The following is a 27,669-nucleotide window of genomic DNA, read 5'->3' as shown; positions in this document are numbered from 1 at the left end:
TTGAACAGAAAGAGAGCCATTCCCCTCAAAAATACAGTCGTCTGCTCTTACAAAAGCTTGATAGCTCCATCAATAAGGCAAGTATGTTTTGCTTTCTGGTGTGCCCAAAGTACCTGCGTTGAACTGCCGACGTGAGTGGTGACGCAGTGTGGTCTCCTGCCTAGGAGCTGGATGAGCATGCCTTTGGGCATATCTCCCTGTTGCTGCTCACCTGTGTTCGGCAGTTCTTCATGGATGGTCCTGAAGAAGATGAGCCTTTACTAATTCAGCAGGGACTGATCCCAAAGATAAGTGTCATCTTGTCACTGCTTGAAGCTCTGGGTAACCTGAAGGATTAGGGTGGGTTTAGTTGTGTTACATTATTCTGTCCCATGGAGACCAAATCAGAGAAGAAATCAGTATCCCGACTTTGCCACATCTGTATCCCCACTTTGCCACATCTGTATCCCCTCTTTGCCACATCTGTATCCCCTCTTTGCCACATCTGTATCCCCACTTTGCTACATCTGTATTCAACAAATATATGGTGGGGAGGGAGATGGAATGGTGACAAAAAATAGTTTTTGACGGGGAGAGCTGGAGTGGTGACCAAGGCATTTTATTTTTAAAAAAGATTTTTTTTATTGTGAAGATTTACAGAGAGAAGGAAAGACAGAAAGATCTTCCATCCGATGGTTCACTCCCCAAGTGGCCATAATGACCAGAGCTAAGCTGATCCGAAGCCAGGAGCCAGGAACTTCTTCTGGGTCTCCCACGCAGGTGCAAGGTCCCAAGGCTTTGGGCTGTTCTGTACTGCTTTCCCAGGCCACAAGCAGGGAGCTAATGGGAAGTGGAGCAGTCAGGATACCACCCGGCACCCTTATGGGATCCTGGTGGTTGCAAGGCCAGGATGTAACCACTGAGCTATCACACTGTGCTGAACCGAGGTATTTTAAAGCATAGCTTCATGGGATAGTGGACAGTGCTTGCCACCTTCTGTAATGCCAAGCACGGGCACCAATTTGCTCGACTTCCAATCCAGCTACCTGCTAATGTGTTTGGGAAAAGCAGCAGAAGATGGCCCAAGTGCTTGGGCCACTGCACCCCATTGTGGGAAACCAGGATGCAGTTCTAGCTTTGCCAGCGCAGCAGCTTTCTGGGGGTGGGAGGGGGGAAGAGAAGCAAGGAGAAGGAGCTATTTTCTCAGAGAGAGAGAGAGTTGTCCATGTGTGTGTGTGTGTGTGTGTCCCTGCTTCTGTTACTCTTTCAAATCTTTTTTTTTTTTTTTTTTTTTTTTTTTTTTTTTTTTTTTAAGAACTGACCTCCCTCAGTTGAGGTCACTTCTTGAGGGGAGGTCCTGGGGTAAGTTGGATCACATTAACATAAAGAGAATGGAATTTTAATCATGAATTTAAGGATGGAGAAAATATAGTTTCAGAAGACAGATGATTCAATTCTTTTGATTTTTGGACATCATCGCACCAAAAATGTTTCTCTGAGCTTTGAATTAAACATACCATTTTGTTTCCTTTAACGCACTAAAGGACTCAGTAATATTTTTTATAGACAGTGGATGATTTGGAACATAATTATGTTTCTTGCTGTTGGGATACCACTTGCATTTCTAAATTTTAATATTTATTGCAAAGGTGAGGAGGTTGCAGACCATTGTGGACTTTTGATTAGGATGGAGAGGGTTGGGTTTGGGGGGCAGTGGGATGGCTGAGAAAAATATTCCTGCCTTCCCTCCTCTGTCCACAGGGGAAGAGGGTTGGAAGAGTAGAGAGAGAAGGTGTGCCACTCCTTGCCAGGCTATAGTGGTGCCAAGGGATGGAGATGGTTGTTGGCTGTCTCCTTAGGGACCCTGATGGGGGTGCAGGGGAGAGAGAATGTCCTGAGGGAGTTATTTCTCTTGGCTTCTTGCACAAGAGGTGAGAAATTCTAAGGTCTCTTGGCTGCCCGCATCTACCTCAGTGTGCCCACAGACTTAGGCATTCATGCATTTGGAAGGCAAAGTGCCAGAGGGGACACAAAGAAAGATGTTTCATCTGTTGATTGATACTACTACAGCAAGCACTGGACCAGGGCAAAAGCAGGAGCTTTGAATCCCTGCTGGGTCTCCCAAGCAGGTGGCACTTGGTCCATCCTCTGCTGCTTTCCCAGGTGTAGTAACAGGGAGACAGGGGAAGCAGAACAGTTTGGATGCCAGCACCACAGGTAGTGGCTTAACCAGGTGTGCCACAGCTCTAGTCCCCCAGGTGATTGAATCTAAAGTGAAGGTTTTTCTGATGTAAATGCAGGAAATGTCTCAGACCTTGCCTATGTTACAGTCAGCAGTCACGTGGAGAGAGTTAGCCATTGCCTGGGCTCTGTCACCAGCAATTTTGATTTCCTGGGTCTGGGATCAGGGAATTTTCAGATAGTGCCAGCTTTTCCCAGTTCCCATTGAGGCTTGTTTGTGATGTTGAGCAGGGTGCTTGATTCTGAAATGCAGTGATCAAGGCTCTGTAAGGAGCTGTTTATCCAAACTCCTGCTCAGCAAGAGCCGTTTTCTCTTCTGACCTGTCTCAGCAAAAAATGGTCTTCAGATGGCCTTTGCTTTATTGAGTAAATATATTCTAGGAAGGTGACAGAAGTTTTGTTTGTTTTTTTCTGACTTACTGATATTTTTGTTGGAAATGGAGATTTGCAGAGAGAAGGACAGCTGGAGACCCAGAAGCAGCTCCTGGTTTCCAAATGGCTCAGTTTCTGCTGTTGGGGCTATTTGGGGAGTGAACCCACAGTTGGAAGATTTTTCTTTCTGTCTCTCCTTCTCTCCATGTCTGCCTTTTTAATAAAAATAAGTCCTTTTTTTTAAGTTTGTTATAAATTATTCCCATCCTAGCAACTTAATATGAAATCGAATATATATTTCTATGAAAAGCCAAACCTTGTTTTAGCCAGCTGTGTTTGACCTAAGAAAGGTAGCCAGGCCTGGGCCCATTGAGTGCCATCAGGGTGGCACTGGGTGGAGCCGTTCCCAGTTCTGCATCTCCGTTGACAGGTTGCTTTCTGCACGTTTCCCCCTGTGTTGGGAAGATCCGTTGAGCTCAGTCCTGTCTTGCCAGTCCCTTCTGGAGCTTTCTGGCATCCATCCTGGCTAAGTCTTCAATTCCTGCTGAGAACCCGAGAGCTTAGGAGGCTCCTGGAGGTTTCTGGCTCCATGATGAGTCTTCCGCATGGCAGATGTGAGAGCCAGGCCTACCTGGACATGTGCAGGGAAGAGGAGCTTTAGTCCCATTCTGGTCACCTGATAAAATCTCCTAGAGAATTTTCATTGACTAGGCTGCAATAACTCAGTCCTGTGTGGTTCCATCTGCCTTTTCTGTCTCGGCTACATAGTTTCCTGGTTTGAGAGGATGACAGGATTTCTGACCATGGAAGACCTGGTCTCAGATGTATCTCTGATCAGTGCGACAGAAGACTTCCTGGACACTGCTATGGTAAGGCTCTGGGGAACTTCACTGTGCATGCCCCCTTGGAAGTGGACAGGAATAGCAAAACTTCATCCAGGTCTCTTCCACGGGTACAGGAGCCCAAGCACCTGGGCCATCCTTTGCTGCTTTCCCAGGCGCAATCGCAGGGAGCTGAATCAGAAGTGGAGCAGCCAGGACTCAGAACAGCTGCCATCCAGGAGGCCACTCTGTAGGTGGTGGGGGAGCATGCTACACCACAGTGCTGGCCCCTCGAGGTTATTTTCAAAGCCTGAATTTCTGCAAGATGTGCGTTTCGTTAAAAGACTTTATTATCAGAGTATCATTTAAAGAATAACTGTACATCAACACACATGTCCGTGTTAAAAGAAAAATGGCTTATTTACATATGTACAAATAGCCACTTGCTCATTGTATGCAGGAGGCTGAGGTTCACGTAAGCTTTCTCGAAAGTTCTTTAAGGGCACCCTCTGCCTATGAGGGCACCCTCTACTAACATGAACGTTACAGTTTAGAATGCTGCTTTAGAATAATAGCTGAAACCTTTCTTTTTATTAGGTTATTTCCAGATGCAGTAGAAAAGGTAAGTCTATTATTAGCTACCAATTGGCTACCTATTTTAATTAATATTACAATACAGAGACTATTGAAAGTGGGGTTAAATATATTTGAATTTATTGAGAAAGCATATGATAGTGTTGAAATACATTTTGTTGTGAAAACCTGTTTATTTGCCTGGTTGTGTTTGTAGTTGCTGCTGTCGCTAAATGGCTGCTAAGCTTTGTTCAAGTCGTGAAAAACCAGGTTGGTCATTGCACACCAGCAGCATGGTCAGTGCTGTGGTTCCCACTGAGGCAGCACTGGGGGCTGGTAGGTCCTGAGAGGATGGATTGGGAAGTTTGGCCGTCTCAGCTCTCCTGTTTCTGGGTAATCTCTTTGGCATGTGGCCACTGAAGTGCCATCTGCCACAAAGCCCTCCTCATGCCACCACAGTTACTCAAACCTAGAGGCAGACCAAGAGGAAAACCAGGCCAGTGTAGCTGTTGCTGACTTGACCTGAATTTGCTTTGGCTGCTTTCCTCCTTTAAGAGTATAAAGGTAAGGATTCTAGAAAAGGAAACTGGGGAGTAGGTGGTTGATTTTTTTTTTTTTCCAACGTGGCTCACAGAAAAGACGATTTTGATACTTTCAGTTATTATGAACTCCAAGGTATATTTAAAACATTGGACCATTTCAGAAACTGGGGACCTCTTGCAACAGATACATTCTTTTTGTGTGATACACCTTTTTGATTTTCATGTTCAAGAGTGGTTATTGATGATGTCTGGTCACGGGGGATTTCAGACTTGTTACCAGCTGTGCTGTGTTTGTCAGAGGTCTTCACCATCTGTCAGTGGACTCCACATATCTTCAAGTTAATTTTTTTTTGTGAACTTCATAAATGATAATTGTGGTCTTTAAAAATTGGCAGAAAAAGTATTTTCCATTGTGTATTTGGACATTTGTAGCCCCAATATTCATGTAAAGAGACTTGGAGTGAGTGGACAGTTGGAGAATGAACCAACTGATGAGAGCACTTTCACACTGCTGCTATCTGCTTCTCTGTCAGACTAAACCCTTGCACAATCTTAATTTTTATTGTAATACACAAATGTAAGAAGCATATGGAAATAACAGGAAATTGTGGGGCCAGTGTAGTGGCTCAACACACTAACCCTTCACCTGCAAGCACCAAATTCCCATGCGGGCACTGTCCCAGCTGTTCCATTTCCTATTTAGCTCCTTATTTATGCCCTGGAAAAGCAACAGATGATGACCCAAAGCCTTAGTATCCTGCACCTACATGAGAGACCTGGAAGAAGCTCTTGGCTCCGTATTGGATTAGCTCAGGCTCTTGTGGCCTTTTGGAAGGTAAACCAGTAGATGGAGAGACAGAGTGAAAGATCTTCCTTCTCTCTGTAAATCTGCCTTTCCAATGGAAAAAATATGTACGTATATATTTAAAAGCCAGAAGCTAGGAGTTTCTTCTGGGTCTTCCATGTGGATGCAGAGTCCCAAGGCTTTGGGCCATTCTCTGCTGCTTTCCCTGGCCATAAGCAGAGAGCTGGATGGGAAGTGGAGTAGCCAGCACATGAACCAATGCGTATATGGGATGCTGGCAATTGGAGGTAGAGGATTAGGCAGTTGAGCCATAGCACTGGCCTCAAAATAAGTATTTTGGAAAAACAAAAGGAAACTAGGGAGAATCAAGATGGCAGAATAGGGTAAGGACATGTTTAAACAGAGAAATGTTAGCCAATGTTAAGCAGAGAGGACACATTCCAGGAAATAAGAGAAGGCAGAATGACAGCAGAGGAGCACCTGGAGAGTGACAGACACAGGAAAGCAGCATATACAACAGTGTGGTGTGGCAGTGACTGATACCCTAGCAACACTCAGCCAGCGGTGACCTGAACTGCACCTGCAGTGAGAACTCAACTGGCAACAAGGTGGGAAGGGGCGTTTCCCCAGAGCTCAGGAGGTGAACCCAAAGAACTGCCTGTCTGCTGATCTGTTGGATTTCACCAGGAGCAGAAACAGAGTGGCAGGTTCCAGACAGGCAGTGTGGGAACAACATGGACTTCAGGGCCTAGTCTGCCTGCTAGAGCCAAAGCAGGCAGCATTTTGTATAGGAAGGCAAAGGCTGTGATAGGACAGCACTGTGCATGCACTGAGCTGGGATGAACTCATTCTGGCTCAGTGAACTGCAACAATGTGGCATCCTACAGGTTCCACCCAAGACAGGTCTGCTTAGAACTCAGTCCTGACTACCAGCAGATCAAGAACTCTAGTAGTGACACATCAGGTGCAAATCTGAACAATGTGGAAAAACTTTACAACTGCAGTGACAACAGTGAGCTGTGCATGTGCAGAGCTGGGAGAGAACTCACTGAGCTCAGTGCATTGCACGGGTCCCACAGGAAAATAATACCAACTATGGCATATGGGTCAAAACAGGTCTGTGTGACCCTCAGACATAACAGCCAATAGGCTCCAGCAAGATTAACACCACCATCAACCTAGCTATATAGGACACCTGGTGTCTCCCTAATCCTAGGACCTGCTCCAACCAGAAGTGGAAAAAAGGTTGTACAGACAACGATGCAGCCTCAGCACAGTATCACAGAAGGTGGAGAGTGGTGAGCCAGGAGCTGGGGCTGTCTAGACCATGGTAGATGTCTAACATGAGAACCCAGAGTTGGAACTTGGTGGAAAAAGTGGCCCAAGTAACTGCAAACAAAGAGATGTGTGCCAACCACAATAAATAAAATCAAATTGCAGACCTGTGGGTGACAGAGTGTAGAAACCTGTCCCAAGGAAGCAGAAGTACAGTGACCAATAGTAAAAGAGGAGCCACAGTCACAATGAATATTACTGAATACTCTCCTGTAAAGGAGCAAAACCCTTAGCCAACCTCAGAGTTCACTGAGGAAGATATCGAGAAAATGGGGAACACAAAATTCAAAACACTTGTTATGAAACTTCTTATCAACAACAAGAATCATGTAATACTTTAATAGTTTAAGGAATTTAAGGAATATGTCACACTGGAAATGAATCAAATGAAAGCTGATATATCAGAAATGAAAAATGCAGTGGAGTGAATAAAAGTACAGTGGAGAGTCTCCAAAATAGAATGAAGGAGGCAGAAGAAAGAATCTCAGAACTGGAAGATATTTCTTGTCACCAGAAAGAAACAAGCAAAAAGCTGGAAGCAGAGCTGGGTCAAGCTAAAAAAATATTTAAGAACTGAAAGACATTATTGAAAGGTCAAGTATAAGAGTTACGTGATTCCCAGAAGGTGCAGAAAGAGAAGTTGGGTTTAAAAATGTATTTAATGGGGCCCGGTGACACGGCCTAGTGGCCAAAGTCCTCGCCTTGAAAGTCCCGGGATCCCATTTGGGCGCCGGTTCTATTCCCAGCAGCTCCACTTCCCATCCAGCTCCCTGCTTGTGGCCTGGGAAAGCAGTTGAGGACGGCCCAAGGCTCTTCGACCCTGCACCTGCGTGGGAGACCTGGAGGAGGTTCCTGGTTCCTGGCATCGGATCGGCATGCACTGGCCATTGCGGCGCACTTGGGGAGTGAAACATCGGATGGAAGATCTTCCTCTCTGTCTCTCCTCCTCTCTGTATATCTGACTTTGTAATAAAATAAATAAATCTTTAAAAAAATGTATTTAATGAAATAATCAGGGAAAATTTCCCTAATCTAGAGAAAGAATTGGGAAACAACATTCTGGAGGGACACAGAACTCCCAACAGGCTTGACCAAAAGTGATCTTCACCATGACACATGATAATCAAGCTCTCCAATCAAACATAAGGAAAAGACCCTTAAATGTGCACATGAACAAATCAACTGACATATAAAGGAATGCCAATTAAATTCACAGGAGACCTCTCACAGGAAACTCTGCAGGCCAGAAGAGAATGGAGTGACATATTCCAGATTCTAAAAGAAAAAAATAGTTAGCCCAGGATTACCCAGCAAAACTTTCTGTTGTCTTTGCAAATGAAATACAGTTCTTCCACAGTAAAAAGAATAGACCTCTTTCAAAACTGCCCTACAAAGGGTACTTAAAGACGGTCTCTTGACAGAGAAGAGAAATAGCACCCACCAAAATCAAAGGCAAATGTGAAGAACATCTCAGTAAAATAACAACAGTAGACTAAATTAATGCACAACCCATTGCTAAAATGACAGAATCAAATTACCACCTATTCATATTAACCCTGAATGTGAATGGCTTAAACGCATCAATCGAATGTCATAGATTAGCAGACTGGATTATACAAACAAAACCCATCTATTTGTTGCCTGCAGAAGACGTATCACCAAGAAAGATTAACAGAAACTATATCTCATGGATTTTGATTTTTTTTGAATTCCATCTCTTCAAAACAGTTTTTCTTTCCCCTCATTAAATTCTTCAATGACTTATAGATCATACGATAGCATCATTTTGTTAAGGAATATTCTTGATTTTCTTTCTCTTCAACACATTGGTCATTCAGTAGCGTGTTATTTAACTTCATAGCATTGTAAATTTCTATTTCTTCCTGTTGATTTTGTATTGTGGCTTTTCATTTAAGCAGATGTATAGTAACTGTAATGGAGACTGTCTTATCCAGATGTGAGGATGCATTGCAGTATGCATCTCTACTTCCAAAGATGGACTCCCAATGAAACTGTTTACTGTATCTTGACAATAGGATGTGGGACTCTCTGCCATTGTCCATGCCCGCAATGATGGACATATGACTGTTTATGAGGAACTGTGCTATAGTAATAATATAGTAGAACTTGTGGGAGGAGGGAATTTGGGGAGGGAGTAAGGGAAGTCCTTGGGCCTATGGAACTGTATCAGAAAATGATAACAATAATAGTAGTAATGATAAATGAAACTGTACAAGGAACTGCACATTCTTAGTTGGTGTAGAAATCAGAAATCAGTTTTGCTTTAGGTATGATGACAGGGAAGAGTCATACTGCTTGTTCCATTTTCCTTCATGGATATCTGCATGATTCATACATATGTGGCCTGGAACTTTTAAATTTATTTGAGTGGTAGAGTTACACACACCAGGGATGGGAGAGAGATCAATTGATTTTCCATGTCCCAAAATGACTGCAACAGCTATGTTTGGGCCAGGATAAAGTCGGGAGTCTGGGATTTCCTCCTGCTCCCCACACGGGCAGCAGGACCTCAAGCACTTGGGCCAGCATCTGCTGTCTTCCTAGGTACATTAGCAGGGAGCTGGATCAGAGGCGAAAGAGCCGGGACTAGAACTGGCAAGCTGTTATGAATGCTGGTCTCACACGGGACCACGTAACTCGCTGTACCAGTGCTCACCCAAGAGGTTTGTTGATTTGAAAGGCAGAGTGACACCTCTTCCATCTGCTGGTTCACTCCCCCATGGTCTCAACTGCCGGGGCTGTTAGCATGGAGCTGGACTGGAAGCAGAGTGGCTGGGATTCCAAAGGGCATTCCAATATGGACCTGAGGTGTCAGGGCTTAACTCCTGTGCCACAACACCTGCTGGTAGTGGCTTTAACACAGACTTGATCTTGTCTCATGGCCAGACCTCATCATTCCATGGCTTTTGTAGATTTGCCTTTCCATGTCATTTGGGAGTCATTTCCTTGGTCATTGTTGGCATCTTATTTTTCCCCTGCCGTTCTTTCCACTGCATCTGTGTTGCTGTTTTGTACTGAGCCTGCACCTGCAGAGTTTGCTGTGGCGTTTCCTGCTTCTGTGTAAGCTGCTGCCTCGTGTGCCGGCTCTGCTGCCATCCTCCTCCTCTTGCTTGTGCTGAATCTGCTGCGGCTTTTCTTGCTCCTGCTACAGCTGCTGTGCAGCGCTGTTTCTGTTACTGCTGCTGCCTCACCTGCTTTGGTCTCTGCTTTCCTGGTGCCTCTTCTGTGTTGTTTTCCCCTGCTGCTGTTGCCCCTACATTTGTCAGTTTCTCTTCCTCTCCTTCCTCCTCCTCCCCAGATAGGAGAGGCAGAGCTATCTGCCATCTGTTGATTCACTCCCAAAACTTCCAGGACAGCTGGGGCTTGGTTTCCCTGGAGGGCAACAGCAACTCAGTTACCCTGACTGCCTCCCACAGACTGCATGGCAAGGAGTTGAGACCAAGTGCTGTAGGACACGGACACCGTAACCACTAGCTCCCCTGATTCTTTTTGGCACACATTTGATTCTTGTAAAATATGCTTTCAGGGAAAATGCAGATGTTGGATTCCTTCATCCTCAGTTTAGGATTCCTAGTGACAGAAAGGAGGATCAGCCATTCGCTTTAGCAGGAGGTGAGTTAAGAAACTAGGCAACAAGTGCTCCAGCAGCTTCCAAGAAACTTATGCATGGGTCTCTGTTTTCTTTCTTTCCTGTGAATGCCTTCCCCAATTCTGAGAAGGCCGTGAGGACTTTGAACTTCATTTTGCAAGCTGTACCTTGGGAAGAGAGAAAAAGCCTCCCCTAGTCAGAAAGCATATGTCATCTTAAGTGGCTTTAGCCTCAAGTACATGGTGTTGTTAAGAGCAACTCTCTTGTGGTGCTGTTGGTTCAGCCTTTCTTCTCACGGATGAGTGCAATCATTTGTGGTTTCGGTGAAGGCTCAGTGCACTTGCCGTGTGTGCTAGATAATGCAGGAGGACCGAGAAAGAGGCAGACTGACTGTGTTCTTGTTTCTTTATGGGTTGTTTGGATTTTTTTAATAGATTTTATTGTTATTGGAAAGCCGGATATACAGAGAGGAGGAGAGACAGAGAGGAAGATCTTCCATCCGATGATTCACTCCCCAAGTGAGCCACAACAGCCGGTGCGCACCGATCCGATGCCAGGAAACAGGAACCTCTTCCGGGTCTCCCAAGCAGGTGCAGGGTCCAAAAGCCTTGGGCCGTCCTTGACTGCTTTCCCAGGCCACAAGCAGGGAGCTGGATGGGAAGTGGAGCTGCTGGGAATAGAACCGGCGCCCAAATGGGATCCCGGGACTTTCAAGGCGAGGACTTTAGCCGCTAGGTCACGCCGCCGGGCCCGGGTTGTTTGGATTTTACAAGGCAAGGTGAAATGCTTTATTAGACCATCCATGATTTTTTTCCTTTTGTGTATGTGAGCTCACTCAGTGACTGGGAAGAATGTTGACAGTGCAAGTCCTGGGGCCAGACTGCTTGGCTTCCAATCCTACCTTTGCCACTTCCGTGGGTGGAGTGCAGCTTGAACATTGTCCTTCATGCTGCTTACCTATAGCCTGGGGTTGGCAGTAACTTCCCAGTGAAGTTCTTGTGAATGTCAACTGAGACAATCTTACAGTGGCCAGCACGATGCTTTGCAGAGAGCATGGACTCTTAGGTTACCAGCTGTTCGCCACCCCAACAGGCCGTGGAGTTTGCATTGCTTTGAATTTTGGGTGACCTCGCTATGCCTGCATAGTCATTGCAGCGTGAAATTTGGAAGGAAGGATGTCATGTGTGACTGCAGAAAGAGCAAATTTAGCACAATATTGTGAAATGTGATTTTAAATGGCTGACAGTGGCAGCCCAACATTTATTGGCTGGGCAGCTGTTACTGGTGAGTTTACCATAGTGTACAGGTGGTGACCAATGATCATCAATGCATTGATGTCATGTTTAACCATGTCACTCATCATTTCTGCACTGGACTTCTCCTAAAAAACAAAACAAACAAAAACACCTTTTTTTTTTTTTTATTTGACACAGTGAAATCACTATCTTCAAAGTATTTAGAGTTAATATTGATGTTCTGATATCTAATATGTTGAGATTGGAAGATCTCATGTTTTCTCAATTTTCAAATCACAATCCTATGGTCATGCTGCCTTCTTATCTGTGTGTTCAGGAAAGTCTGGAATGTTCTGGACTTTCAGGCACAAGTGAGACCTGCAAGTGTAAAATGAAGTGGTGCTGTTTTAGGGCTGTTTGTTGAGTAGCAACAGATCAATCCACATATGAGGAACTAGGCTATCACAAGATGTTGCAATAAATCTCTTCTTTAAAATTGGAGTTACTGTAACATGGAAGAAAGATTAGTGTCACAGTTGTTAAACTTGACTTGAAATTCTTGATTATATACAGGTACTTTAAAAGCTTGTGGAAAATGGAATTTAAAAATAGAATGTGTTTTGTTGTGAAATTCTGGAAATTCCATGCATGAATTTTCTTAGAGATTAATTTGTTTATTTGAAAGTTACATAGAAAGAAACACACACACACACCTCTTCCATCCACTGATTTCTCTTCCCACATGACCACAACAGCTAGGACTGGGCCAGGCTGAAGCCAAGAGCCAGAAGCTTCTTCCAGATCTCCCACATACATAGCAGGGGCCCAGGCACTTGCGGCATCTTCTGCTACTTTCCCCAGATGATCAGTAGGGAGCTGGAGGTTAAGTGGAGCAACTGAGACATGAACGGGTGCCCATAAGGATGCTATAATGCCAGCAATGGTCTTTACCCACTGTACCACAGCACCTTTTCCACAGATTTTTGTAACAGGCACTTTTTTGCAAACTTTAAAAAAAATACATTTTTTGAGAGATTAATCAGTGTTCCATCTGCTAATTTATTCCCAAAGTTTGCAATGACCAGGGCTGGAATTTTGGTTTGCTACAAGAGTGGCAGGGGCCCAAGTCGTTGGGTCACTTTCTGCTGCTGTGCTAGGCGCTTTAGCAGGAAGCTCGATTGGAAGTGGGGCAGCTAGGACTCAACCTGGTGTCACAGGTAGCAGCTTAACCTGCTGTGTCGTAATGCCAGCCCTGCTTCTGGTGAACTTTTTAGACAACTTTCCATATGCAAGAATCTCTTTTTGCTGCCAAGTAAACCTACCCTTTAGTTCTGTTTTCCACCAACTTTTAGGAGTAACCTCATCCAGTGAGAGACTGTGTTCGTTACAGCTTTGACATTACAGTCAGTGAGGGGAATTTGAAGTCATTTCAAACGTACAGATTGATTTTAAAAATATTGTCAGCATGATACACTTGATGTAACTTTGCCACTTGATGTACCTGTCAGTAAATGTGCTTGATTTAAATGTTTCAGGAAAGACTTTGCAAGGACCATCATAATTGTGGGTGGTAAGAATGTAAATATTTACTATATTAAATATTGGGCCCTGGAGGGGATTTTCTAAGCATTTGGGACCCAGGGAGAAGGAAGGATGAATCATGGTCAAACTCTGAAAAGAGGTATTGAGATATGATTTTCAATTTATTTTGAGAGGTACAGACCGAACACTGTAAAGAATAATTAGGAATTGAATATTTATTCACCATGCAACTTTGTTAAATTTTAGTATGTTGGCACATCTACCGTAAATACTCTTTTTGAAAACAAATGGAGTCAAAATGAAGAAGAGTGCCCTGTGTCCTTGTTCCCAGGCCATTTCATTTCTCCTTGACTCACAGTTTTCATGTCTAAGCAACTTTTTCTAAATTTTCTATTTTCATAAACGCTGAAAATTTTATTTTTTAAATTTAAATTTTAAAAATTAGTTAAAAACACAATTTTAAAAAATGCTTGAGAGACAGAGACAGAGAGCTCCCATCCACCTGTTTATTCCTCAAGTGCCCACCTCAGCCAGAGCTGGGAAACAGAAACCCAGTCTGGGTCTCCTGTTTATGTGTGGCCGGGACCTCGTCCCTTGAACCATCACCTCCTGCCTCCCAGGGTTGTGTTAGTTGGAAGTTGGAATCAGGAGCAGAGTTGGAATACAAACCAAAACACTGCAAATCAGATATGGGTATCCCAACAGTGACTTAACCAGGCCAGGTGCCTTGGCCCTTAAGGTATATAAGTACCGTCCTATGGAAAGTATTTTGCTCTATGCAGTTTTAGAGTCCATTGTGAATATCATAAGTGACCTTAGAATTTTATTTTTTAAACAAATATTTTATGGCTATTTTGATGAACTTTCTTTGAATTAAAAAAAATTTTATTTTTTTTAACTTGAAAGGCAGATTTTGGGCCTGGTGCCATGGCCTAGTGGCTAAAGTCCTCGCCTTGAGCGCACTGGGATCCCATATGGTCATGGGTTCTAATCCCAGCAGCCCTGCTTCCCATCCAGCTTCCTGCTTGTGGCCTGGGAAAGCAGTCAAGGACGGCTTCTGCTAGAGACCCAGAAGAAGATCCTGGCTCCTGGTTCCCGGCATCGGCACCGCACCGGCCGTTGTGGCTCACTTGGGGAGTGAATCATCGGATGGAAGATCTTCCTCTCTGTCTCTCCTCCTCTCTCTATATATCGGACTTTGCAATAAAAATAAATAAAAATTAAAAAACATAGATTTTTATAGAGGGAAGGAGAGACAGATCTTCCATCCACTTGTTGCAACAGCTGGAGCTGAGCTGATCTTGAGTTAGGAGCCAGGAAAGACTTCCGGGTCTCCCACGTGGGTGCAGGGTCCCAAGGATTGGGCCGTCCTCCACTGCTTTCCCAGGCCATAAACAGGAAGCTGGATCGGAAGTGGAACAGCCAGGAAATGAATGAGTGCCCACGTGGGATGCCAGTGGCAGCAGGCAGAGGATTAGCCAGTGTTGCCATTGTGCCAGCCCTTTCCTTTAAAAATTTTAAATGTATCTAACATAAAACCACAAATATTATTCATTTATATGTTGTTGACATCTTTTAGATTTCTCTCCCAGGATTTGTCAGTTGCAGCTTGCCTGGGGGTCCCACCCCAGGATACGTTCTGCTGTTAGTTCGTGTGGCATGAAGCGACCAAGATGGGACTTGTCAGAGCAAGCACCGTCTCTGGGACTCCTTTGTTGTGTCGTTTGTCCAGAGTGACCCATGTCTGCTGTGTGTTCATGTCCAGATTACGACCAGCAGGTTGCAGCTTCCAAAACCTTGTGTAGGTTGACAACTAGAACAGCGAGGGAGGAACTTGCCAAGCAGTGGTTTGAGGATAACGTCATTGCGGAAGCTTTCAAAGACATTAAGGATCGAGAATTTGAGATGGTGAGAGTTCTGCCCTTACAGTGAACAGTTGCGAAGTCTCCCCTGAGTTCTTGGCAATGAGTTGGGCTTAGGGAGGAATTTTTTCCTTCCATTTATATGATTTCACTGAAATTGTTAAACTCCCTGTTTTCCAAGGAAAGGGATCCATCAATACAAACAGGGATGGTACAGACTACAGACAAAGTGATTTTCATGGATCAAGCAAAAAATGTTTTGCTTTCAATGAGGAGAGCAATTGTAAATGGACATGTAGGGCCCAGTGCGGTAACCTAGTGGTTAAATCCTTGGCTTGAAAGCGCCGGGATCCCATATGGGCACTGGTTAGTGTCCCAGCTACTCCACTTCTCATCCAGCTTCCTGCTTATGGCCTGGAAAAGCAGTCAAGGATGATCCAAAGCCTTGGAACCCTGCACCAATGTGGGAGACCTGAAGGAAACTCCTGGCTCTTGGTTTTTGATTGACTCAGCTCCGGCCATTGGGACCACTTGATGAGTGAATCAGTGGATGGAAAATCTTTCTCTCTGTCACTTCTCTCATATATCTACCCTTCCAATAATAAATAAATAAATAAATAAATAAATAAATAAATAAATAAATAAAAATAGTAACAGTAAATGGACTTGTAGGGGGATGGGGTACTGGAGAAGTGGTGACAGGCTCCCATGGGTGGTGACAGGCTCCCATAGGTGGGGCTAGCTCTGGTGGCCAAGTCGTGTGGGGTGGTTGTGTTGAGCTGTCCACCCACCATCTGTATGTAGAGAAAGGGTTATTTTCAGGGTCTTCTCTATACTTCTGGCTCACCTTGATTTTGCCTTTGAGTGGCACAGAAGTAGCTTATGACTTTTGTGTGTATCTGTCTTCAGTCTCACATGGCTAAAACATATCCTCTCCTCTTTAAAAAAAAAAAAACCAAAAAACAAAACACCTAAAGCTGCTGCTTTTAGTATAAGGCAAAACCTTAGTAACAGCATCTAGGCTAAAAGTACCCTTCTGGGCAAAAGCTACACAGCCAGAGTTTTCTCCTTTTAAGATTTATTTATTTTTATTGGAAATGCACGTCAGATTTTACAGAGAAGTGGAGAAACAGAATGATCTTCCGTCTGATGGCTCAGGCCCCAAGTGGCCACAGTGGCTGGAGTTGAGCCGATCCAAAGTCAGAAGCCTGGAGCTTCTTCCAGGTCTCCAGTGTGAATGCAGGTCTCGAGGCTTAGGGTCATCCTCCACTGCTTTTCAGACCCCAGGCAGAGAGCTGGATGGGAGGAAAGTGGAGCATGTGGAACATGAACCAGCGCTCATATGGGATCCCTGTGCTGGGAAGGTCAAGTTTTAGCCATGGAGCCATCACTCTGGGCCTCAGGATTTTCTAACATCTAAATGTTTCTATTTTCTCAGGCTCTGAGCCCATTGCCAGGATTCCCTGTGGTCTAGGTGGAGATGTTGACGTCATGTCAGGGCTATCCCAAGCTTGCCTTTGAGTTCCAGCTACCTGATTTAGAGAAATAGAAAGGTCATACACTCCCGTGGGCTTCTGGCATGAATTTCTTCTGTTACACTGGCACATTTGCTGTGAAAGTGAAGAAAATACAGGATCCGTTAATTATCTAGCTTCTGAAATTGTCTCCCCTGGAGGCACCCAGCTCTTAGTTGGGCCACTCATCCTTGAAAGGCTCACCCTGCTGGGGTATGGCAGGAAGTGGTGATTCTCTTGTTGCTTCTTCTGGCTCAGTGACATACAAATGTGCAAATAACTTCTGGAACTCCCAAGTATTCCTCAGTTGTCACCATCACAGTCAGAGAAGGGAATCTGCTAGTGGCCTGAGCCTCTTTCTCGTGGCAAAGAATAGTTAACATGATACCGAACCCTTATGCAGCATCATGATGTTACTGGATGTAGTTGGGCAGGAGCCCATACTGACCTGTATGTGCTGGTCAGGGTAGTATTAAATAAGATAGATACATATATTTTTAATGAAAACATTTGACTTGTTTTGTAGGATAGTCGCTGTTTTCTCAATCTCCTGAATGACAGACTTGGTGACCAAAAGAGGTAAGACAGCTTCTTCAGCATGGTTCCCTTGCTTCTCGGTGTCCTGGCGATGTCGGCTGTGTTTACAGCTTGTCTGGGATCTGTGAGTGTCTTTCAAAATGAGCTCTGTTGGTCTTTAGCACACTTGTTTGGTTTGGGACATTTCTGATACAGTCCTCTCCAGCAAGTCCGGAGATTTTTAAGAGGAGTGGTTGTTACACACATGAGCTCATCAGAGATAAGTGTGTTATGAACAGTTGAGTTTCTTCTTCTTTTTTTTTTAAAGATTTATTTTATTTTTATTACAAAGTCAGATATACTGAGAGGAGGAGAGATAGAGAGGAAGTGGAGATGCCGGGATTAGAACCAGCGGCCATATGGGACCAAGGCGAGGACCTTAGCCACTAGGCCACACTGCCAAGCCCAACAGTTGAGTTTCTGGTGTGAACATATTTGCTAATTTCTTTCTTTGGGAATTCTGCCAAGTGCTTTGGTGGAGGTATAGAGAATCACTAAATGTAATTCAGAGTCTACCAGGTGGGCATTTAAAAACTGTATATGCATCCCATTTGTACATTTGAACTCCCCCACACTGTACCAAGAAACTCAACAGCATATCCTAGTTATAAATATTCTTGTGTCTGTGGGTTGTGGCTGGGATAATCCAAGTTTCACATTGTAACTGTGATGGTCTCTTCCAGGGTTTATTCATTTCCATGTATTGCCGCATTCGCCGATGGACGTGAGGTAGGTTTGTCCTGCCTGGGGGTTGGGAGGGTGCTGGATGGTGAAACCCAGTTATGTTCAATTTTGCTGTCATTCTCAAGAGACTTTTTGAAAAGAATACTAACATCTCCAAGTAGCTTCAACTCTGAGACCATGCTTGAGGGCTCCAGGGTTACTCCTGACAAAAAGGGGGACTTGGGGGTGCATAATGTACCCATGAAGCCAGCTGCTTGTTTCATTTTACCCTCCTCAAGGGAAAGATTATACAGGAAGCAAGAGGTGGTACCCTCGCCTCTTTCCTTCCAGTTGAACTTTCCTCTTCTTTCTGCAACAACAGGGGCCACACTCTTTCCTTTCTCTCTGTCTTCATAGAGTACAGGCTGTGCAAGTACAGACACCTGACAAAGGATGTGCCAGGACAGCTCAGGATGTTATGGGCACACGGACAGCACTTTCATCCTTCCTTTGTAAGATCAGATTCTTTTCACCCTCCTCTTTGGTTTCTAGACAAACACAGGGTCCTTCCTGTCACAGTGCTCACAGTGCTCAGTGTCAGGATGAGACCTGAGAGTTTGGTCCCTTGGCGCAGCCTTCAGGGTGTTCGCATGCACCGTGTCCTTGGTTTGGGTCCAGCATGCCTTCCTGGAACTGTAGACCCAGGCTTGCTGGCACATTCCTTCTGTCTAGAGCAGATTCTTGGAGTCTCAGTCCTGCACCCAAAGTCTGTCTATTTTATTTCCCCTTAGGTTACTGTGAGAATTCTGCTCTTTGTGGATTTTCTTTGCAATTTTCCAACAGCTTCTATCAGGGCCCTTGAACTTCACCTTATCCTAACTTCTAGAACATGTATGGTGGGCTAATACCTTCATCTAACTCTGTGGCTATTAAAAACTAGGCGCCCATGGTGGTGCCCATGTCCAAGAAGTACTATCTTCTGGGAAAGTAGTGAGTCTGTAGTCTGTGTCCCATAGGTGGGCACAAAAGCTGTACATTGTCAGCCCTCTCTGTCTGCAGGCTGGCAGCCACGGGTTCAGCCCACTGCAGATGGAGTGTTATAGGTTGTTGCTGATATGTCCTATATAGTTAGACATTGCAATGATGGTTGCATCTAGGTTGAGTGTGTACTGATTTTTGCCTCATCATTATTTTCTTAAAAATACAGTATTTACTTAGTGTTTACATTGTCATAGGAACTATAAATAATCTAGAGATGGCTTAAAGTATGCTAGAAGGTTATATAACTAAATAGTTATATAGTTTATATATATATATATATATATTATAGATATAGTTTGTTTATTTTAAAGCTGCATTGAGAAATGGAGAGACTGAGATAGATCTTCATCAGCAGATTCACTTCCCAGATGGCCTCAGGGGCCTCAGTGGCTAGAGTTGGGCAAGGCTGAGTCAGTTGAGGAGAGAGCTCTCCCATTTGGATGGGTCACCTGCTGCTACTTTCCCCATACCATTAGAAGGGAGCTGGGTCACAAGTGGAGTAGCCGGGACAAACCGATGCCCATGTGGATGGCAGCATCACAGACGGTAGCTTTGCCCACTGTGCCACAATGACAATTCCAAGTGCCGTTTTATTTAAGGAACTTCAATGTCCGCAGATTTCAGGTTCTGAAGGGACATCAGAACCAATCCCTGGGGGCTATCGAAGGGCAGCTGTTAAATGCTTCTTGAGGTTTGTCTGGGAGGCAGTAGAGACACTGTATTAGTGCTGGGTATGGAGAAGTACCGCGGGACCTTGGGAGGCAGAGGCCGAGATGGTGACTGTTTCTATATCATCGTAATCTCTGAATCATCATCAGAACCAAGTGGTGGGCATGCAGGCAGCATGGCTCAGCTGAAGTCCCTGAGCCTCAGGAGTGAGGTTGTAAAGATGGATGGAAACCTGATGTACTGAATACATATGCTCTTCGACAAAATCTGCAAAAAGCCAAATCCTACCTCAAGTGAAAATAATTGCCAGACCAGCAGTAGATCCTCTTATAGGTGTGAAGTGATGTGCTGCAGGCTGCTGTCCACGTCTTCTTTTTGAAAGGAAGTTTCCTGTATTTGAAAGGCACAGAGAGGGAGACATCTGCTGTCCCCTTCCACCCCACACACATAATCTCTGTGTTTCATGTGCTGATTCACTTCCCAAATGGCCACAACAGCCAGGGCTGGGTCAGGCTACAGTCAGAAGTTGGCAGTTCCATCCTGGTCTCCCATGTAGTTAACAGGGGCCCAGGCCCTAGGTTTTTGTCTGCTTTCAACAGCAGGAAGCTGGATTGGAAGTGGAGCAGTCAAGCACTCTGATTGGGATGCTTGGGTCCCAATCAGAGATTTACCTTGTTTTTACACAAGTTTTTACACAAGTTTTTCCAAGTGCAAGACAGAGTCCAGGATGGGGTCCTAGGGACCCCATTTGTTATCACCTTCATGGCAAGACCCGAAAGTACCAGTAAACTGCCACATGTTGTTGTGGGTGTCTGAGGCAGAGCCCTGGAACTCATGGAGGAGACATGGAGATACTGTCAGTTGACAAAGAATCCACAGCAGAAAGAGGAGCAAAAGACATCAGCTGCTGTGACTCGAAAGGGAATGTCCACCTGGCCGCAGAGACACCCCTTAGGGGAGAGGGCAACTAGGAGAGCCCCTGAGAGCCCCAGCAATCCTAGCTAGGGGAGGGATCTGCAGTCACACAGACACCAAGTCCTGCCAGCAGAGCCACATGGGACCTCTGCCCTAGAGGAGGAACTGCATCTCCCTCTGCTCTTGAGACACATTTTCGTATTATCTTGTAGAAAGGCATCACTAACAGAGTTCTTGCCACTCTAGGAGGATAAAGGCCCTGGCAAATCCTTGAGCCTGGGCTGCACAGACATCCCAGTAAAATAGCACAAACGGTGATCCCCTAGACTCCAGCCCCCAAAGTGTGCTGTGCTACCAGGGACATGTGTCTGAGAACAACAGGGGGATGAACTCCCAAAACTTTAGATGTAAGACCACCTGCCCAAGCAGAACGGGGGCCCATTCCACCTCCACACTCTCCTTCTCCCTGCGGTGGCACATGGCACTGTGGGGAAGTCTGCTTTGCCATTGAACTTGGGGCACGTACTACTGTGACTGTTCTCTACCCTCCAGCGCTTTGATTGGTACAAAGAGCCACACAGTCCTTGAGGACTCTTGGCCAACCCTCCTGCAACCCCAGGCCACCACTGGGGCCTACCTACCTGCTGGAACTGACGTGAGAACCCCATAGCCCTGTAGCCATTGATGACAGTGGAAGGAGTTAGGGGAATCCATACCTCAGCATCCAGCTGGAACTGAAAAGTCAATCAACTGGTACCCAATGATGCATCTGCAGGAAGCAGATTACCTTTAGTATTCAAAGAGACAGGCAAGATGGCAGAATAGGGTAAGAACATGTTTAAACAGATGGAGAATCAGTAGCCAGGGTAAAGAAGATAGGCCACAATCCCGGGTAATAGGAGAGGACAGGCCAATGGCAGAGAGGCACCTGGAGATCCATGGACATGGAGAAGCAGCAGAGACGATGGAGCAGTGGTTGGCACCAGTGATTGAAGCTCCACTGGCAGCCAGTTGGAAGGCAAGTTCACCAGGAACTCAAGAGGAGAACTCAGGCATAAAACTACCCATCCTACTGATTTGCTTGATCCGACCACAAGCAGAAGCAGAGTGACAGAGCCCAGGCAAGAAGGTACAGGAACAGGGTCGCTTTCATGGCTCAGACACGTACCAGAGCCACATGGAGTGTGATTTTGTGTTCTGAGGAAAAGGCTGTGGGGTGGAGGAACAACAGCTGTGCAGTTGCTGAGCCAGGAGGGAATTCACTCTGCACTCAACACATTGCACTGGTCCCTCAGGGAAATGGTACCAACTTGGCATCCTACAGGTTCTACTCAAGATAAGTCAAGGTGGCCTCCAGGCCCAATAGCCAGGAGGCCCAGAACTCTCATCAGGCGCCATTTTGTGTACTAAGGTAAAGGTTGTGGGGCAGAAGGAACTGTAGTGAGCTGCACAGGCACACACCCGGGAAAGAACTCACTTCTGGCTCAGTGCATTGCGCTGGTATCACAGAGAAAATTGCACCAAATTTGCATCTTACAGGTTCCAACCAAAATAGGTCCAGGTGGCCCTCAGACCAACAGCTTCCAGCAAGACTAGCATCCAGTGATGTAGGACAGCTGGTGTCTCCCTAATGCCAGGCATTGCTTGAGCCAGGAGTGGGAGAAAGATTATACAGGATATGGCAAATGGTGCAGCCACAGCACAGGATCACATGGGGTTGAAAGTGGTGAGCCAGGAGTTGGGGCCATGGAGACCATGGTAAAAGCCTAAAACAAGAGTCCAGGACCGATACTTGCTGTAGAGAGTGGCACAAGTGACTGCAAACAAAGAACCAAATACCAAACTCAATTAGTAAACTCCATCTGTAGTTCAGTGGGCTACACAGTTTAGAAACGGGCCCTAAGGAGAGGAATCTTCCATCCAGACCATCCAGAATAGCAATGACCAAGAGCGAAAGAGGAGACAGACACAGTGAATATTACTGCTGCTTCCCCTGCAAAGGAGCAAAAGCCTTTGTTGATCTCAGAGTTAACTGAGGAATACATCAAAAAAATGGGGGATATGTCTCTCCTACTTGTGTTGTGATTGTTGCAAATCAAATACCTCAATACTATGTCCAAACATGATGGTTACAGCTATAAATAGATCAATTGGAAGTGTGTGTGTAGGAAAATTGGTCCTTCACCATCTATCCTATGCAATGGAGTGAACTAGTTTGTGATATATGTGCCACCATTCCCAGCTTCACCCTTTAAAAATCCAGTTCCATTTGCAATCGAGTAGGTTAAGTAAGGGAAGTGATTTATGCATCATTCGGACCTCAAAGTCCTGATCCTCATGCTTTGACACATTTTGTGGAGAAAAAAAATGGAACTGAAAGATATTTATGTTGGTGCAAAATTTTGAAATATATGCATTCTTTTTTCATGACATACATTTTTAGTGAGCCTTTCGAAGACCCCTTCAACGTGTAGATTTCAAAACAGCCGAGCACCATCTGCTTCCTACAAAGCATGACAACATGACCTCTAAGTCTATTTGACTCTGCTGTTCTATAGAAGTAGGCAAAAGGCATGTGACCTGCTGAAGCCTACTCAGTAGATTTCTAATAGCATTTTTAAAAATTCTGAACATAAACACCCCTGTTTTCCTCCACATATTAAATGTAACCAGACTGTAAAGCTCCAGGCCGGCAGATCATTGTGCTTAGGGGTGACTGAGCTTAAGAGATAGTACTCAGGTTCAGAATATGAAAACCCCAGAATAAATCTAAATACATGCAGGAAAAGAGGAGCAGTTGCTTTTTCAAAATGTGAATTAATGAATAGCAAGATGTTGCAGAAACAGACATACCTAGCTAACCTTAACATGCGAGCAGACAAGGGTAATATCTGCTTGCATTATTTTTACTATATTTTCAAGAGTTCATAAATACAAAATTAAATGTAAACAACTTCTTCTCAGACAACTTAGTTCTATACAGAAATAAATGCCAAACTCTTAAGAACCCAGTCAAAAACCAATAAAATTTAAATCCACACTATCGGTTTAATGTGAGGAACCATCCCCAAAGGCTAAAGCTTAAGCTGTTTCCAATTTTAACATCATCCTATCTGCCACATCATGATTCCCAAGGATCTTGGCATGACTGTGCTACTGTGTGCTGTCTGGTAGCAATTCACTTACTACTCTTCTGAGATGCACATGAACCATTCCTTGCACAGCGTTTCCTAATGTCATCTGGCCTGCACTTCCAGGAAGGCATGATGTACTCTGTCCTCTTTTCATCAGCAACGCATCAAAGGTGTGCCCCTGATACCCATGGTATCTAAATATGGAATAAATACATGGAATAAATTAGGTTCTTGTTAAAACTTAGTAGGTTGATTATCACATTCAATTTTTTCCTAGCTATCCTTTGCTACAGTTAATTATACTTACCTTAGCAAAGGTCTTCTGCATGATAAATAATAAATATCTCATGTAATATAATTTTAATGCTATTGAAAATTCTATTTCTATTGGAAGCTTGAATCCCTTGAAAAGGAAACTTTTTTTTCTGTATTCACAGCTAACTTTCTAAAAATTTCTCACTAGACGTTCTTCATTTTTTGAGATTTTTTAAATTCAGTTGAAAGGCAGAATCACAGAGGGAGGGATGGAAGAAGAGAGAAGAGAGACACCAACCACCTGCTGGTTGACCACCCAAATGACCACAGCAGCCAGGACTATACGAGGTCGAAGCCAGGAGCACAGAGCTTCTTCAGGTCTCCGGATGACATTGGGCCATCTTTCATTGACATTCCAGACACATTGCCTGGGAACTGGATCAGTGTGGAACAGCCGGGTCTTGAACCAGCACTCATGTGGAATGCAGCATCTTTACGTCACAATGCTGACCCCTCACTTCGGAGGCCTTTTTTTTACAGTGTTGTTAAATATGGTTTTTATTGCATTTGATCAATTTGCAGGTCTTAAATGAATGTAAGCTATATTATTATCTAATATCTCATTGATATGCAACTCTAAAACTGTTCATTTAATTCTGGAATGAGAAGGCCACTGCCACAGTTTGTTCTGAATTCTTAACATGTAAATCAACAAGATTAGAAAGTAAACAATGAAAACCAAAGAACAAAAATGCTAAGTTGCAAAGGTGAAATAAAAACACTATGGAAGTTTTCTAAAAAAAAAAAAAAAAAAAAATGGGGGATAAAGAATTTTAAAAACTTGTTATGAAGCTTCTTAATGAGAAGCACATACAGGAGTTGAATGAATTTAAGAACTATAGGTCACACAGGAAATAGCAATACTGAGACAAAGTCAAGCCGAATTATTTGAAATGAACACGATGGAGCAAGTTAGAAATTCAGTGGAAAGCCTCAGTGATAGAATGAACAAGGCAGAAGAAAGAATCTCAGATTTGGAAGACGTTTCCTCCAAAATAGGGAAATACTTGAAAAGCTGGAAGAGGAGCTGAGTCAAGCTAAGGAAAGTATTCAAGAATTAGGTGGCACTATTAAATGACCGAATATAAGACATGGGAGTTCCAGAAGGCACAGAAAGAGAGGCTGCATTTAAAAATATATTCAATAAAATAAGGGAAAAATTCCGTAATTTGGAGAAAGAATTGGGAAACAACATTCAGAAGAAGAACAGAATTCCCAGGGGGTTGACAAAAAGCAATCTTTGCCATGACACATGATAATCAAGCTTTCTTCAGTTGAACACAGGGAAAAGATACTTAAATATGCATGTGAAAAAGATAGTAACATTAAAAGAATCCCCAATCAGATTTCCTGCTGACCTCTCAAACTCTACCGGCCAGAAGAGAGTGAAGTGACATATTCCAGATTTTAAAGGGGATAAATGATCAACCCAGAATAACTTATCCAGCAAAGTTTTCCTTTGTCTTTGAAATCAAGTTAAATTCTTCCACAGTAAAGAAAAGCTCAAAGAATTTGCCTCTTTCAGACCTGCCCTACAAATGATGCTTAAAGATGTTCTCTTTATAGAGAAAAGGAATAACACCTACCAAAACCAAAGGCAAATGTGAAGAACATCCCAGTAAAATAACAACAGAAGAGTAAATCAAATAATGAACAACCGTTGCTGAAATGACAGGATTGAGTTACCACCCATTCATATTAACTCTGCATGTAAATGGCTTAAACCCAACAATCAAATGTCATAGATTGGTAGACTGGAATAAAAAAACAAAATCCATCTATTTGTTCCCTACAGGAGAAACATCTCACTAAAAAAGGCAGAAACAAAGTGAAAGAAAAAGATATTCCAGGTAACGGAAAAAAGAGTTGATGTAGCAATTTTTCTTCATTTTTTTTAAAGATTTATTTTCACTGGAAAGGCATATTTACCGAGGGAAGGAGAGACAGAAAGATGTTCCATCTGCTGATTCACTCTCCAAGTGGCCACAATGGTCAGAGCTGCACCAATCTGAAGCCAGGAACCAGGAGCTTCTTCCAGGTCTCCCAATAGTGTACAGGCTCCCCAGGCTTTGGGCCGTCCTCAACTACTTCCTCAGGCCACAAGCAGGGAGCTTGATGGGAAGTGGGGCTGCCTGGATGTGAACCAGTGCCATTATGGGATCCCAGTATGTGCAAGGTGAGGACGTTAGACACTAGACTACCATGCCAAGCCCTGCTGTAGGCATCCTTATGTTAGATACGATAAGCTTTGACATGAAAAAATAACCAAAGAGATGAGAAAGGACACCACATAGTGATAAGAGATTGTGTTTTCAGCAGGAAGAGATCACCTTACTTGTTTCTTAGCATGTTTTTATTTTCAACTCTAATTTGACTTGGTTTTTCTCTCTTACTTTTCTTTGCTAGTCTGGCTTAGAATTTGTTTTGCTCATCTTCTTAAAAAGTGGGTCTTTCTTGTTGCTATTTGTAGTTTTTTAGTTTTAATTCCATTATTTTTGCTGTGATTATCATTTCATGCTTTTCACTTTTTCTCATTAAGTCCTTGAGATGCATTATTAGATCATTTATTTGAGATGCTTCTGTTTTTTTGTAAGCACCTGATGTTATATGTATCTTAGTACTGTTTTTGCTACATCTCATGGGTTTTGATTTTTTTGTTTTCATTTCTTCAAGTTTTTTTTTCCTTAGTAATTTTCTCAGTGACACATAGGGCATACAGTAGCATTATTTGCTTCAAAAGGTTTTTGATTTTTGTTTCTTCAGTGACACATTGGACATTCAGTATCACGTTATTTAACTCCATGTTGTAAATTTTCTGTTTTTCTTCCTGTTGATTTTGTTTTGTGGCATTGCATTTAAGGGGATGTACAGTAACTGTGTAATGGAGATTATGATACATAGATGTGAAGATACAATGCAGTGTGCATCTCTACTTCCAAACCAAAGACGGACTTCCATTGAAATTGTGTTATATACATATATATGAAACTGATATATATGTATATATATATATGCAATAGGATGCTGGACTCTTTGTCATTGCTCATACCTACAATGTTGGGATATGCTTAAATGGTGGAATGATGGACTTACGACTGTTTATGAAGGACTGTACTATTGTAATAATATAAGGGAAATCAATGGGGCCAAAGGGCTTTAAGGAGAGGGAATATGAAATTTCAGAGTCTGTGGAACTGCATCATAAAATAATCATTTAAAAAATATGAAAAAAGCCAAAGAGACACTGGATTCATCAGATATGCAAGTATCAACAGAGGGGTGAAGGAGAGAATGATGCGTCCGCTGGCGCATGGTAATGTTCTAGTAGTGTCAGACGCCAAAGAAAAGGAGGTTGAGGGAATAAATATTTGATTCAAAACTTTCAGGAGAGTGACTATAGGGATAGTCAGAGGTTCAAGAGGTACAGAGAGCTTACTGAAATGAGGCGGACAATGCAGGGTACGAATGAGATTTCACAAAAAGATGTTTGAAAAGGAACCAGACTAAAATCTGGGACATAGAGATCTCAATAAAGTAATGAAAGCCTGAACAACAGACTGGATCAAGCAGAGGAAGAATGTCAAAGGTCTTATTTCAGACAAAATGACTTTAGTAAGACAAAACTGTGATTAAGAACTGATTTAGTAGTGGTATATGAGAATGGCTAAAAAATGTAAAACAATTGCAGCAGTTGCTTCATTATTCTTCCTAATCAGCAGACAGAAAAACATGGCAGAAACCTACAAGGTTGTGCTTTGGTGGAAAAATTACATTTGGCGATAGCCTCATTTGGTAAACTTGTCCATCTGGACATGTTTCTTGTTTGGAGAAAGTAACTGAGGGGGCTGGCGTTGTGGTGCAGCATCAAGCCACTGAGTAACCCTAACCCTGCAACACTGTCCTTTTGTGGCAGTGCCGGTGTGCA

This window comes from Ochotona princeps, chromosome 1 (assembly GCF_030435755.1).
Source record: "Ochotona princeps isolate mOchPri1 chromosome 1, mOchPri1.hap1, whole genome shotgun sequence".
In the NCBI taxonomy this organism is placed as follows: Eukaryota; Metazoa; Chordata; class Mammalia; order Lagomorpha; family Ochotonidae; genus Ochotona; species Ochotona princeps.
Note: the sequence above shows the minus strand (reverse complement) of the source record.